General features: G+C 35.3%; 1 long non-coding RNA gene across 1 annotated transcript; it reads right to left on the bottom strand.

Moving 5' to 3' along the window:
- Positions 1-10,225: 10,225 nt before the first annotated feature.
- LOC137634641 (uncharacterized) lies at positions 10,226-11,627 on the bottom strand. The gene is made up of 3 exons (XR_011042548.1): positions 11,538-11,627; positions 11,200-11,301; positions 10,226-10,540 (listed from the first exon to the last, which is right to left on the bottom strand). It is a non-coding gene; the product is annotated as an uncharacterized lncRNA (long non-coding RNA).
- Between the last annotated feature and the right edge of the window lie 652 nt (positions 11,628-12,279).

The following is a 12,279-nucleotide window of genomic DNA, read 5'->3' as shown; positions in this document are numbered from 1 at the left end:
GAGTCAAATTGAGTTGTCAATCTTTTTTTTTTCTCTCTCCATTCTTTACAACTAAGTCTTTTCAGGGGTCTCCCTCAATTTCATTCCCCTCTTGTGGAAAAACGTTCATTTAACCCCATTTGGGTCTTTTTACCAGGTTGGCTTTGACACGATGTGACATATTTCACGTTGTGCACTTCATTTCCTTTCTCCTAAACTCTGTTAAAACTACTGAAATCTATTATTATTATTATCATTATTATTATTATCAGTAGTAGTAGTAGTAGTAGTAGCTAACCTATAACCCTAGTTGGAAAAGCAAGATGCTATAAGCCCAAGAGCTCCAAACGGGAAAATCATCATCATCATCATCATCATTATTATTATTATCAGTATTATTATCCTTACTAGATAACCTATAACCCTAGTTGGAAAAGCAAGATGCTATAAGCCCAAGGGCTCCAAACGGGAAACATACCATCATCATAATCATTATTATTATTATTATTATTACTAGCTAACCTGTAACCCTAGTTGGAAAGGCAAGAAGCTGTAAGCCCAAGGGCTCCAAACGGGAAAAATAGCTCTATTATCATTATCATTATTATTATTATTAATTATTATTATTATTATTATTATTGTTATTATTATTATTATTATTAATAGCTAAGCTTCATCCTAGTTGGAAAATGGCTTTAACATTGTAAAATCGCTCATTGAGGAAAGGATATAAGGAAATCAATAAACTCCAAGACAAGTAATGAACAATTAAAATAGAATATTTTTACTAGCTAACCTATAACCTTAGCTGGAAAAGCAAGATGCTATAAGCCCAAGGGCTCCAACAGGGAAAAATAGCCCAGTGAGGAAAGGAAATAAGGAAATGAATAAACGATATAAGAAGTAATGAACAAAATAAAATATTCTAAAAACATTAAAAACATTAAAACAGATATTTCATATATAAACTAAATCCATATAAGAATTTTTGTCTTAATATGTTTTAAAATTTAAACAAAGAAAGATTGACCAGAAGGTTATAATATTATTCTGTGAAATGATATATATGCTTTTTAAACATATATGCGTAAAACAATTTCTATATCAACCTAAGAAAGGTTTGCACAGATCAGGTATTATTATTATTACAATTATTATTACTTGCTAAGCTACATCCCTAGTTGGAAAAGCAGGAGGCTATCAGCACAGGGGCCCCGACAGGGAAAATAGCCCAGTGAGGAAAGGATACAAGGAAAAATAAAATACTTTAAGAATGAATATTACCCATGCAAACTATAAAAACTTTAACAAAACAAGAGGAAGAGAAATAAGATAGAGTACTGTGCCCGAGTGTAACCTCAAGCAAGAGAACTCTAACCCAAGACAGTGGAAGACCATGGTACAGAGGCTATGGCACTACCCAAGACTTGAGAACAATGGTTTAATCTTGGAGTGTCCTTCTCCTAGAAGGGCTGCTTACCATAGTTAAAGTCTCTCTTCTACCCTTACCAAGAGGAAATTGGCCATTGAACAATTACAGTGCAGTAACTAACCCCTTCAGTGAAGAAGAATTGTAGATAACCTCTCCAGTCTGTTACCTTTCTTTCTCTTCCTAACAACTTCTTTATCGCTTCCCCTCTGACAATCCCTCTATTCTCCTGTCCACTTCTGTCCCACCTCCTAACCCCTTCCCTTTATTTACCTGTCCACTTCTTCTTAGCGTCATGTTCTTGCAGTTTGGATATCTTGTTTCTCTCTTATTCACTTCTTATATACTCTTTCAATTCCATTTCTTTCCCATCCACTTTTACTTATCTTTACTGTGTAGGGCTTCCCTTATATCCAATTTATTTTTTTTTTTTTATTTATTTAATCGTTTTAGAATACGGTAATTATAAACGTACCATATTTCTTTGATAGAAAAAGAGTCCATCCAAGTCTTGTTATTTACACAAGCTCCTGATTAGAGAGAGAGAGAGAGAGAGAGAGAGAGAGAGAGAGAGAGAGAGAGTGTGTTACAAGGATTTTGGATGTCTCAAAGGCTTTTTATTCCATTCGCGGAGACTCCATTTGCTCTTGGGTAGAGCGAATTAGTTTAAACGTTTAGAGAGTTTTTATGACGTCTAGTTCTTGGATTCGTTTACCATGTTTCTGTTCACTACATCAGCTGGAAGCCTGTTTTATGTATTTACTATTTTGGATGTAAAGAAGTTGCCACAGAGTGGTGTTGTATCTTCTCAATTAGAGGGAGAGAGAGAGAGAGAGAGAGAGAGAGAGAGAGAGAGAGAGAGAGAGAGAGAGAGAGAGATGCCCAAAGTAAAACTGAACATTAAAAAACTAATCGTGGTGTTGTATTTCTTGAGAGAGAGAAAGAGAAAGAGAGAGAGAGAGAGAGAGAGAGAGAGAGAGAGAGAGAGAGAGAGAGAGAGAGAGAGAGAGAGAGAGAGATGCCCAAAGCAGAACTGAACATTAAAAAACTAATCGTATATAACGTACACCTTCCCCAATTTTATGTTATTTATCTCTATTCTTTCTCCTCAACCTCCTCCTCTTACTCCCTTTATTGTCCCTTTTTTTCCAGACCCCAAACGAACTCCGCCATTACGACGATCCAGACCTCATCAGGTTTGGTTCTTTATTGCAAGTGATGCAATGGAGCTTGTCTGGTGTCGGGATGCTCCGGCATAATTGATCATTACTTGAACCCTGAGAAAAGGCGAACGTTGGACTGGCGTCCGTTTGTGTGTGTATTACTTGAACTCCGAGAAAAGGCGAACGTTGGACTGGCGTCCGTTTGTGTGTGAATTACTAGAACTCCGAGAAAAGGCGAACGTTGGACTGGCGTCCGTTTGCGTGTGTATTACTTGAACTCCGAGAAAAGGCGAACGTTGGACTGGCGTCCGTTTGTGTGTGTATTACTTGAACTCCGAGAAAAGGCGAACGTTGGACTGGCGTCCGTTTGTGTGTGTATTACTTGAACTCCGAGAAAAGGCGAACGTTGGACTGGCGTCCGTTTGTGTGTGTATTACTTGAACTCCGAGAAAAGGCGAACGTTGGACTGGCGTCCGTTTGTGTGTGTATTACTTGAACTCCGAGAAAAGGCGAACGTTGGACTGGCGTCCGTTTGTGTGTGTATTACTTGAACTCCGAGAAAAGGCGAACGTTGGACTGGCGTCCGTTTGTGTGTGTATTACTTGAACTCCGAGAAAAGGCGAACGTTGGACTGGCGTCCGTTTGTGTGTGTATTACTTGAACTCCGAGAAAAGGCGAACGTTGGACTGGCGTCCGTTTGCGTGTGTATTACTTGAACTCCGAGAAAAGGCGAACGTTGGACTGGCGTCCGTTTGCGTGTGTATTACTTGAACTCCGAGAAAAGGCGAACGTTGGACTGGCGTCCGTTTGTGTGTGTATTACTTGAACTCCGAGAAAAGGCGGACGTTAGACTGGCGTCCGTTTGTGTGTGTATTACTTGAACTCCGAGAAAAGGTGAACGTTGGACTGGCTTCCGTTTGTGTGTGTATTACTTGAACTCCGAGAAAAGGCGAACGTTGGACTGCCGTCCATTTGTGTGTGTATTACTTGAACTTCGAGAAAAGGTGAACGTTGGACTGGTATGCATTTGTGTGCGCATTACTTAAACTCAGAGAAAAGGCGAACGTTGGACTGGCGCCCGTTTGTGTGTGCATTACTTGAACTCCGAGAAAAGGTGAACGTTGGACTGGCGTCCGTTTGTGTGTGTATTATTTGAACTCCAAAAAAGGCAAACGTTGGACTGGCGTCCATTTTTGTATGTATTAATTGAACTATGAGAAAAGGTGAACATTGGACTGATGTCCGTTTGTGTTTGTATCACTTGAACTTCGAGAAAAGGCGAAAGTTGGACTGGCGTCCATTTGTGTGTATTACTTGAACTCCGAGAAAAGACAAGTTGGACTGGCGTCCATTGAGTGGCTATTAATTGATCTCTGAGAAAAGGTGAACGTTGGACTTTGTGTGTGTAATACTTGTACTCCGAAAAAAGGCGAACTTTGGATTGGCGTCCGTTAGTGTGTAAATTACTTGAACCCCGAGAAAAGACGAACATTGGACTGGTGTCCGTTTGTGTGTAGCACTTGAACTCCGAGAAAAGGCGAAGGTTGGACTGGTGTCCGTTTTTGTGCACATTACTTGAACTCCGAGACAAGGCAAACTTTGGACTGGCGTCTGTTTGTGTGTGTATTACTTGAATTCCGAGAAAAGGCGAATGTTGGATTGGCGTCCGTTTGTGTTTCACTTGAACTCCGAGAAAAGGTGAATGTTGAATTTAGCATTACTAGCCACAAGTTATGATGAAGTGGACACGAACCTATTGCCTCCTCATGTCTGCGTATTTTTTTTTATTTTCTCTTTTTGTCATTACGTTCATTGTCTCCGTTATAACGACCTCTCCCGACGTCGCAAGACCGATAAAAAAAAAAATAAACACACACACACACACACACACACACTTCCAAATATGCCACACACTGTAACCCTAATTTGTCCTTCGAAGCAGATATCATTTTCAGAAAGGCTTCTCCTCTTCTACGCGGTGGTGGTAATGAGAAGCGAAATGTAGGGGAGGGGAGTGGGGAAATAGGAGGGGTAAGGGGGGAAATAGGAAAGGTAAGGGGGGCAAGGAGGGTGATAACGACTCGAAAAGATTTTGCAGAAACTATAGCCGGTAATTTCGCGAAATACCTTCTCAGATACTCATGTTTCTCTCTCTCTCGCTAGGCTTAGCAGAAGGCGTATAGTAGCCTCTGTCATGCGAAATATTCGCTCGATTATTCCCGCTTTTGTCATTCCTTAATTTTTCATAATCAGTGGACCCATTATTAGGCGTAATATTCGTCTCATTTATATTTCTCTATATTCTACAATTTGAAAAGCGGCTATATTGTGATATACCTCAAAAGAACAAATTTTCAAGGCCCTTACTTGGAGCGCGACAGCCACAGCCAACTGAAGTTTACTTGCAACAGAACTTCATGAATGGGAGACTTCAGATGGGAAGATGGAATTTTAACTGGTCAGAAGGGGACCTCATGCCACAGGCGTTGGTAGATGTGTTGCTGGAAGAACCAAAAAAGAAAGAAATTAATAATTTCTTAGACAGCGTCTCTGAAGATTATACTAAAATTAATGTCAATATTTACCATGGATATTAACTACTTATGATTATGGTAATAATTTCCACTACATTTCAGGCATCAGTAAAATTGATTTATTGATAGGAATATGAATTAAAAGAATATCATAATCTTGAATTTAAAGCGTTTTTCATTAGCATAATTTCAAAATTCCAGTATTCTCTAGTATGTATATTAACTCTTTGATGAAAAATAACTTGCTTTAAATTACATCATACACTAATTTCTATGAGTCATTTGTACAATTCCTAGTATTAAAAATAATTAACAAGATAAAATAATTTCAAAGTGCATCTTTAATGCATATATTAAATGGTATAATAAAGGTTTCTTAAAGAGATGTACTAATTGCAAGAATTATTACATTGCTATTATTACCGTACTGGTGATAACACATGATATATAGTATTCACTTTCAGAATACATATCTACAGTATATATTTTTTATTAGTTTTCAAGGTCATGTATGTATATATATATATATATATATATATATATATATATATATATATATATATATATATATATATATATATATATATATATATACATATATATAATATATATATATATATATATATATATATATATATATATATATATATATATATATATATATATATATATATATATATATATATATATATATATATATATATATATATATATATATATATATATATATATATATATATATATATATATATATATATATATATATAATATATATATATATATATATATATTTATTTATTATATATATATTATTTATTATATATATATTATTTATTATATATATATTATATATATATATATATATATATATATATATATATATATATATATTCCAAAAGAAAAGTATGAAAATTATTTAAAATGCACATTTAAAACAATTACAATCAGCATCGATTTCCATGTTTCCTTTTCTTGTTAAGTTGCTATAATAACTCATTAACAGTTTCTATTATTAATGCTTCAGATGAGTCCTTTAACTATTTTCAGTCTGGCTGCCAAAAACAAGAGCTCTATAGACAAGCAGATTATACCCAGAAGATTAAAAAAAAAATATGTCGGCAAAAATACCCAGGTGTGGGAAGGGTAGGGTTTCAGTACCTAGAGCCTTAGAACAGGGACTAAAATACCCAGATTGTGTTCACCTTATAACATGTGACTGAATAATGACTTATGATTTTGGAGTTTGGCTCATATGACGTCACGGGGGACTGGGATGCTGCTTGACACTGAGCTTCAACTGAAGTCAATTTCTCAGCTGCTTGAAGTACAGTTAAACAAGGTTAGACAGTGCATAGGATTAAAGGTTTCGCGAGGCTGTACACTGAATAGAATTAAAAGTAACTAAAATGAGGATAAAAATTGGATACAAATAAGGACAGAAAGGACATAGCCAAACCTTTTTCTAATGCCTACATTGCATCGAGAGAGAATCACTGTCCGCACTGGACAATTACAAGGTGAATCTAATAAGCATCAGTTTGGATAAAATCACAGGAGAATTTTCTCACACTTAATCCTGACAGCATCGATGCCCATAGTTGACACAACGAGCGAAAACTTAAAATTCTTTCAATGCTAACAATATCGATGTCCACAGTTAACATGACAGAAAACTTAAAAACAAATTATTTTAATGCTAACAGCATCGATGTCCATATTTGACACTAAGACAGAAACCTTAAACAAATTTCACGGTGAAAGGAATGAATACCTCCTTTAATGGGAGGTGTGACATACGCAAATATCATTGAAAGGGAGATTCAGTAGTTTTCCTTTTACCATTGGTACAATTCCATAATCCCCCAGAGTTTGATCCAATTTGTTCAAATATACAGACCTTAGTTCATGTATCCAGTAAACATGCAAGGTAAATTTTTATTGATCAGTGAAAACACTTTCGTCCTTTTAAATTCGGCTCTTTCAAGGCTGAAATAGATTAAGAAAACTTTTACTGTAGAGCCATGTATATTTTCAACCATGCATCGATACGAAGAAATGCTTTTCAGCCTAAGAAAAAAAAATAGAAATAAGTTAAACTTTTTCGTGATTTCCATTCAATGTGGAAACACCAAAATCAAAGTTGTTTATCCCTCAATAATATCTTAAATACCAATAAAAGTAAATAATTCAGTACATAAGTTTGCACGATCTTGAATATAAGTTTTTACTATCTATTCGGTTTTTAATAAGATGAAATGACAGAGTGAAGTTTTCATGTAATTGAAAAAAATAGACATTCAAAAGGAAGAAACTACAACCTACCACCTATCCAGCCTGACTCCCCCCCCCCCCCCCACACCCCCTTGATTGCCAATTTAGCCGGGAATTCATCGAGTTCAAGGGTTGCAAAACTCCCAATATATGTTCTCTGTGGTCCTCTACAAATATTAAATTCAATATCTGCACAAACGCTGACCCCTACCATCCTCCCCCCTCTCCCCCTCCCAACAACCCCCTTCCTACATTTTCGACAAACCACAGTAGTCTTCAATTTTCTTGATCCCTAAAATTGTGACCAAGATGATGTTCACAAACAAACGAACAAACAGGGGTGAAAACATAACCTCCTCCTAACTTCGTTGACGGAGGTAATTACTCTTTAATTAGAAAGAAATATAATTAACAGTAACTTTTTATTCTTAGTTCATGGAGATTTTTTTTTCCACGGAAAGCCCATCCTGCAACCCACTCCCCAATCCTGAATTATCATTTTACAATTATTAAATTCAATATCTGCACAACGGCAAGCCACTACCATCCTTCACCCACCCCCCCTCTCCTACATTTTAGAAAACCCACAGTACTCCGATTCTCTAATCCCCTCCCATCATGAAACCCTCACCTCAGTCCTGAAGAAACTTTTATCATTCCTTGCCCATCATTTACTTAACACGAAATGACACAGATTAATTCGTGCCTAGTCCTGTGTAATTTAGTACACCAGTGAAGTGTGCATTCATTCTCGGTTAACAGTTCGGTAACCTTGTGTGAGCCCTAGGGACGGAAGAGGAACACTCGCTCTACAGGGTCTCCCTTTTTTATCCTTAGCCCTCTAGTTAATGAGATGAGAACTAACAAGTAAAGCAATCATACTACTGAAGTAGAGTCATCCCTTACCTTCACAATCTTTAAACTACTACTTTTTGTCATGTCATAATTCAAGAAAAGTGATGGATCTTTATTGTTGAATAATCTCTTATCCGCTTTTCTTTAATGATAATTTCCCATTCCTTACGTAGTTTACCATTCCCCCTTGAGTTCCCCTTTCCCACTAGTTGTTACCCTTTGCAAATGAAGTCCCTCCATCTTTTTTTTTTCCCCATAGAACACCGGAAAGTCTACAACATAATTCCCAGATTTGAGAGCCGATTAAACAAATATTAAGATAAAACCTACATCTCCACTGAAATATATAAATTTATGCTTTGGCTTCTTACGTTTACACTAAAACCTGGTGAGGTCGCCCTTACAAAAAAATTTCAATTTGTGGAAATGAAGGTGTTAAAACCTCCTATGAGTACTTTCAAGATTTTCAATTAACGTACTAATCTTTATAGCAATGCCTTCGAGCATAATCAAATTCTCCGTATAGTTTACCGTACACTGTATTGAGCTAGAGAAGTTTATGGGGTACGTGAAGCATTAAGTAATTTGAGTTATCAGTACATTCACGTAGGCTTTTTCTTGACAGTGACATCCTCCCAATAAGTCAAGGTACTCCGCCCAAAAATTTAAAACTAAATTTTGTGGAAGCTCAAAGTTTAAATCTTAAAAAATCTTTGGAAAGTAAGTTAATTTTGAGTTATGTTGCCATTATTTTTTTACATAAACGATCAAATTTACTTATCACAATTTATAATCAATTCTAGTAAAGGTTTGACTTTATAAGATTCTACCAAACCAGGCTACCTCAAAACTCATGAACGCAGGGAATTTATAGTCAATGGAAAAAGATATTAACTTTTAAGAGGTCATTATGGTCTACCGACCCTCCAACTAAAGAAAATTCCTGATACGAAAGTTAGGTTTAGAGCCATTTTACATAATTTATTACTGGGAAATGTCACAGCAGGACCAAGAAATTATGCTTTTCTTTAAAATCAAAGCAAGAGAATTATAAAGATATAATACCCAGTTTAAACAAATAAGACTGTTCATAAACTAGCTTATTCACCACACTTTACTTTTCCATTGACCGACGACAGTTCAGTCAATTCTAGGAGCAAGTGGCTAGTCCTAGCCTTTTAGTTACCAATAAATAATGCAATAAATAAATATTGTCCATTAGGACAATTCAACTACTAGATTAAGTTTAATCAATTTTTCAAGAGTCTTTGGATTATCATGTTTATGCCTAACCCTTTGATGGTAACAGCACAAACCAAATACCATTGCCTGACCCTCCTTGGTCGTGCTTTTCTTTAAAACCATAGCAAGAGAATTTAAAAGATATACTAATCCCCAGTGTAAACAAACAGGACTGTTCATAAACTAGCTTATTCACCACACCACACGTTGCTTTTCCACTGACCGACGACAGTTCCGTCAATTTGGGGAGTAAGTGGCTGTCCTAGACTTTGTTACCAATAAATATTTCCATAAATAAATATTGTCCGGTAATTTGACATTCTAACTACTGGATAAAGTTAGATCAGTTTTTTCAATACAGTCTTGGGATTATCATGTTTATACCTAAACCTTAAATAGTAACCCAGCAGAAACCAAAAACCATTGCCTGGCCCTCCTTGGACCTATCTTGGAGATGGGGGTTGGGCACTGATCTTGTGTAAATATGGCAATTGTCTCGGGCATAGCTGTCCGTTGCCTCAGACATTAACAAGTAACCTTTAAGCACTCAAAAGCTTATGACCTTTCACAAATTATCAGATAATAGCTTCAAGCTCTTAGCAAATTAAAAGCCATTTTCTTACACGGCAAATCTTGGGTGTACAGTCCTATTGTCACAACCCAATATTCCAAACCAATCAGGTTATTTACACTAAGTAACCAAAAGTAATTCTTAAGGTGGTACAGAAGATTTCTAAAGTAATCAAAACAAGTTTAGTTTAATTAAAGTAGATTCTTTTAATGCTTATAAAATTAAACTTTTCATGCATTTCCAATCCAATCAAAACTTGACTGCACACGTGACTACTATTCCAAAATAACTTACAGGGTTAAAGAGCTTCTAGAATGCCCGGAGCATTCCTCCGAAGGGTTCTAATAAAATTTCATATTCCAACAAATTGCTGATCATCTAAAATGCAGCAAGTTAAGTTGAATTTGTTAATTTCGAGGAATTTCCAAATGACTGTACTGATATTTTCGTAGTTTTATCCTTCCATTCACTGTCCATGGCTCATGGTACTCATACCCTGCGAACAAAATTAAATTATCAGGGAAGAGATATATTTTTTATTTCAAACTTAAACAGAATAACCAAGTCTTTCACAGGAATACTAAAACCATAATCCAATAAAAATTCGGACGATAAAAGGAAATATTACCAATTAGAAATTGAAAGTTTAATAAAAAACTTTAAATTTTTAAAGTTTAATTAAACTATTAACGTTCACAAAATCAAGGAAAATATAGTGCGGTTAATAACCATATAGATTTCAGTAAGATTTAATATGAGAAACTGCTTAAACATAAAGGAATTAACATGCATATAAATTATATTAAGATTAAAGTTTTAAAGATAAAGAAAAACTACCTTATCCTAAGGTAGTTCTTTATCAAGCATATAAATTCCGGTAAGATTTGATGCAAAAACTACCTTAACCTAACAGTTAATTATCGAGCATATAAAAATATTTCGCTTTTAAAATAAAAGCAAAACCAAAACTTAACCTAGCCTTAAGTACTAAAGTAAGTGCGAGATCGTGCAAGCCTCCCTTTAAGGTATGGTAGAACTCGAAAGCTCTACCATAGCGTCAAAGGGGATCCTCCCCACACCAGGGGCTGATGTGGGGAGGATTAGCTAGCACAATCTCTTGGTTAGGTTTAGAATAAAACACTAAAACTTCCTTACCTCTTTGTCTAGACTGAAAAATAATTACCAACAGTGTCTCAGAAACTTAAGTGTGGTTTTAATACGCTTCCTTTATCATAGTGGAAGAAGTGATGTTCAACCCTGAAAAGATGAATGCACACTTAGTTAATTGGAAATAATTTACTAATGAGTTTATGCAATCAAAAAAACTTTATAGAATTCTAATGAAAAAAAAAATAAAAATGTATCGTTCACAATAACATTAACCACTCCATACCATAATCAGCAAAATCTATTTACTAAATCTAGTATTAATATACTAACTAAAAACAATAAGACAAAGCTCAAACCAACAGTTAACCAGCAAAATAACTTACGAGTGAAAACGACGAGAAGGAATTAACCAGGTCATGAATAAACGAACACACAACACTTATAACACGTAAACTATTTAAACCGCCTTCCGAATGATAAACCCTGTTACTATCAACGCAACAAAAGTTTAACCGCTAAGAGCCAAGGACGCCGATGTCTGGAAGTGTCCTTTATGAAAGGGACCATGAATGCTAAGTTTGACCAACAGATGGCAGTAACTTTCGAAGTATGATCCCGCGGCGTGAGTGTCCTTAGATTGTTACAGAACATTGATTTCTATATTACGAATAAAAAATGTAGGTTGGGAATGCTAGATATTTAAGCATAAAGATTAATAACTCAGATTAAAATGACAAAATTAATATTTTCAGGCAGATTGATTTGTAAAATGTGAAATTTGATTGATGAAAAAAAATGGATATAAAAATTTTAAAATTTTCATCATTAAACCAACTCGTGCTTGAGGCTTAGCGCGAAGCACACTGGTGAATTTTAAAGTTATCATATTGCATCAAAAAAAATAATTTGATATGTTTATGTTTTGAAATAAAAATACACGTGTTTTGGCGTACTGATATCATTTTCAAGTAATTTTCTTTGCAGAAGAAAGATACTAAACTATTGAAGTGTCAGACAAACACACGAGTACACACAATATATATATATATATATATATATGCACTTGTACTTACATATTCAAGTACAAAGAATTTTATCTGAAGGTTCGTCAGTCCTTAATTGGTT

Source organism: Palaemon carinicauda, chromosome 45, assembly GCF_036898095.1.
Source record: "Palaemon carinicauda isolate YSFRI2023 chromosome 45, ASM3689809v2, whole genome shotgun sequence".
Classification (NCBI taxonomy): Eukaryota; Metazoa; Arthropoda; class Malacostraca; order Decapoda; family Palaemonidae; genus Palaemon; species Palaemon carinicauda.
This window is presented reverse-complemented; position numbering and strand designations above follow the sequence as displayed.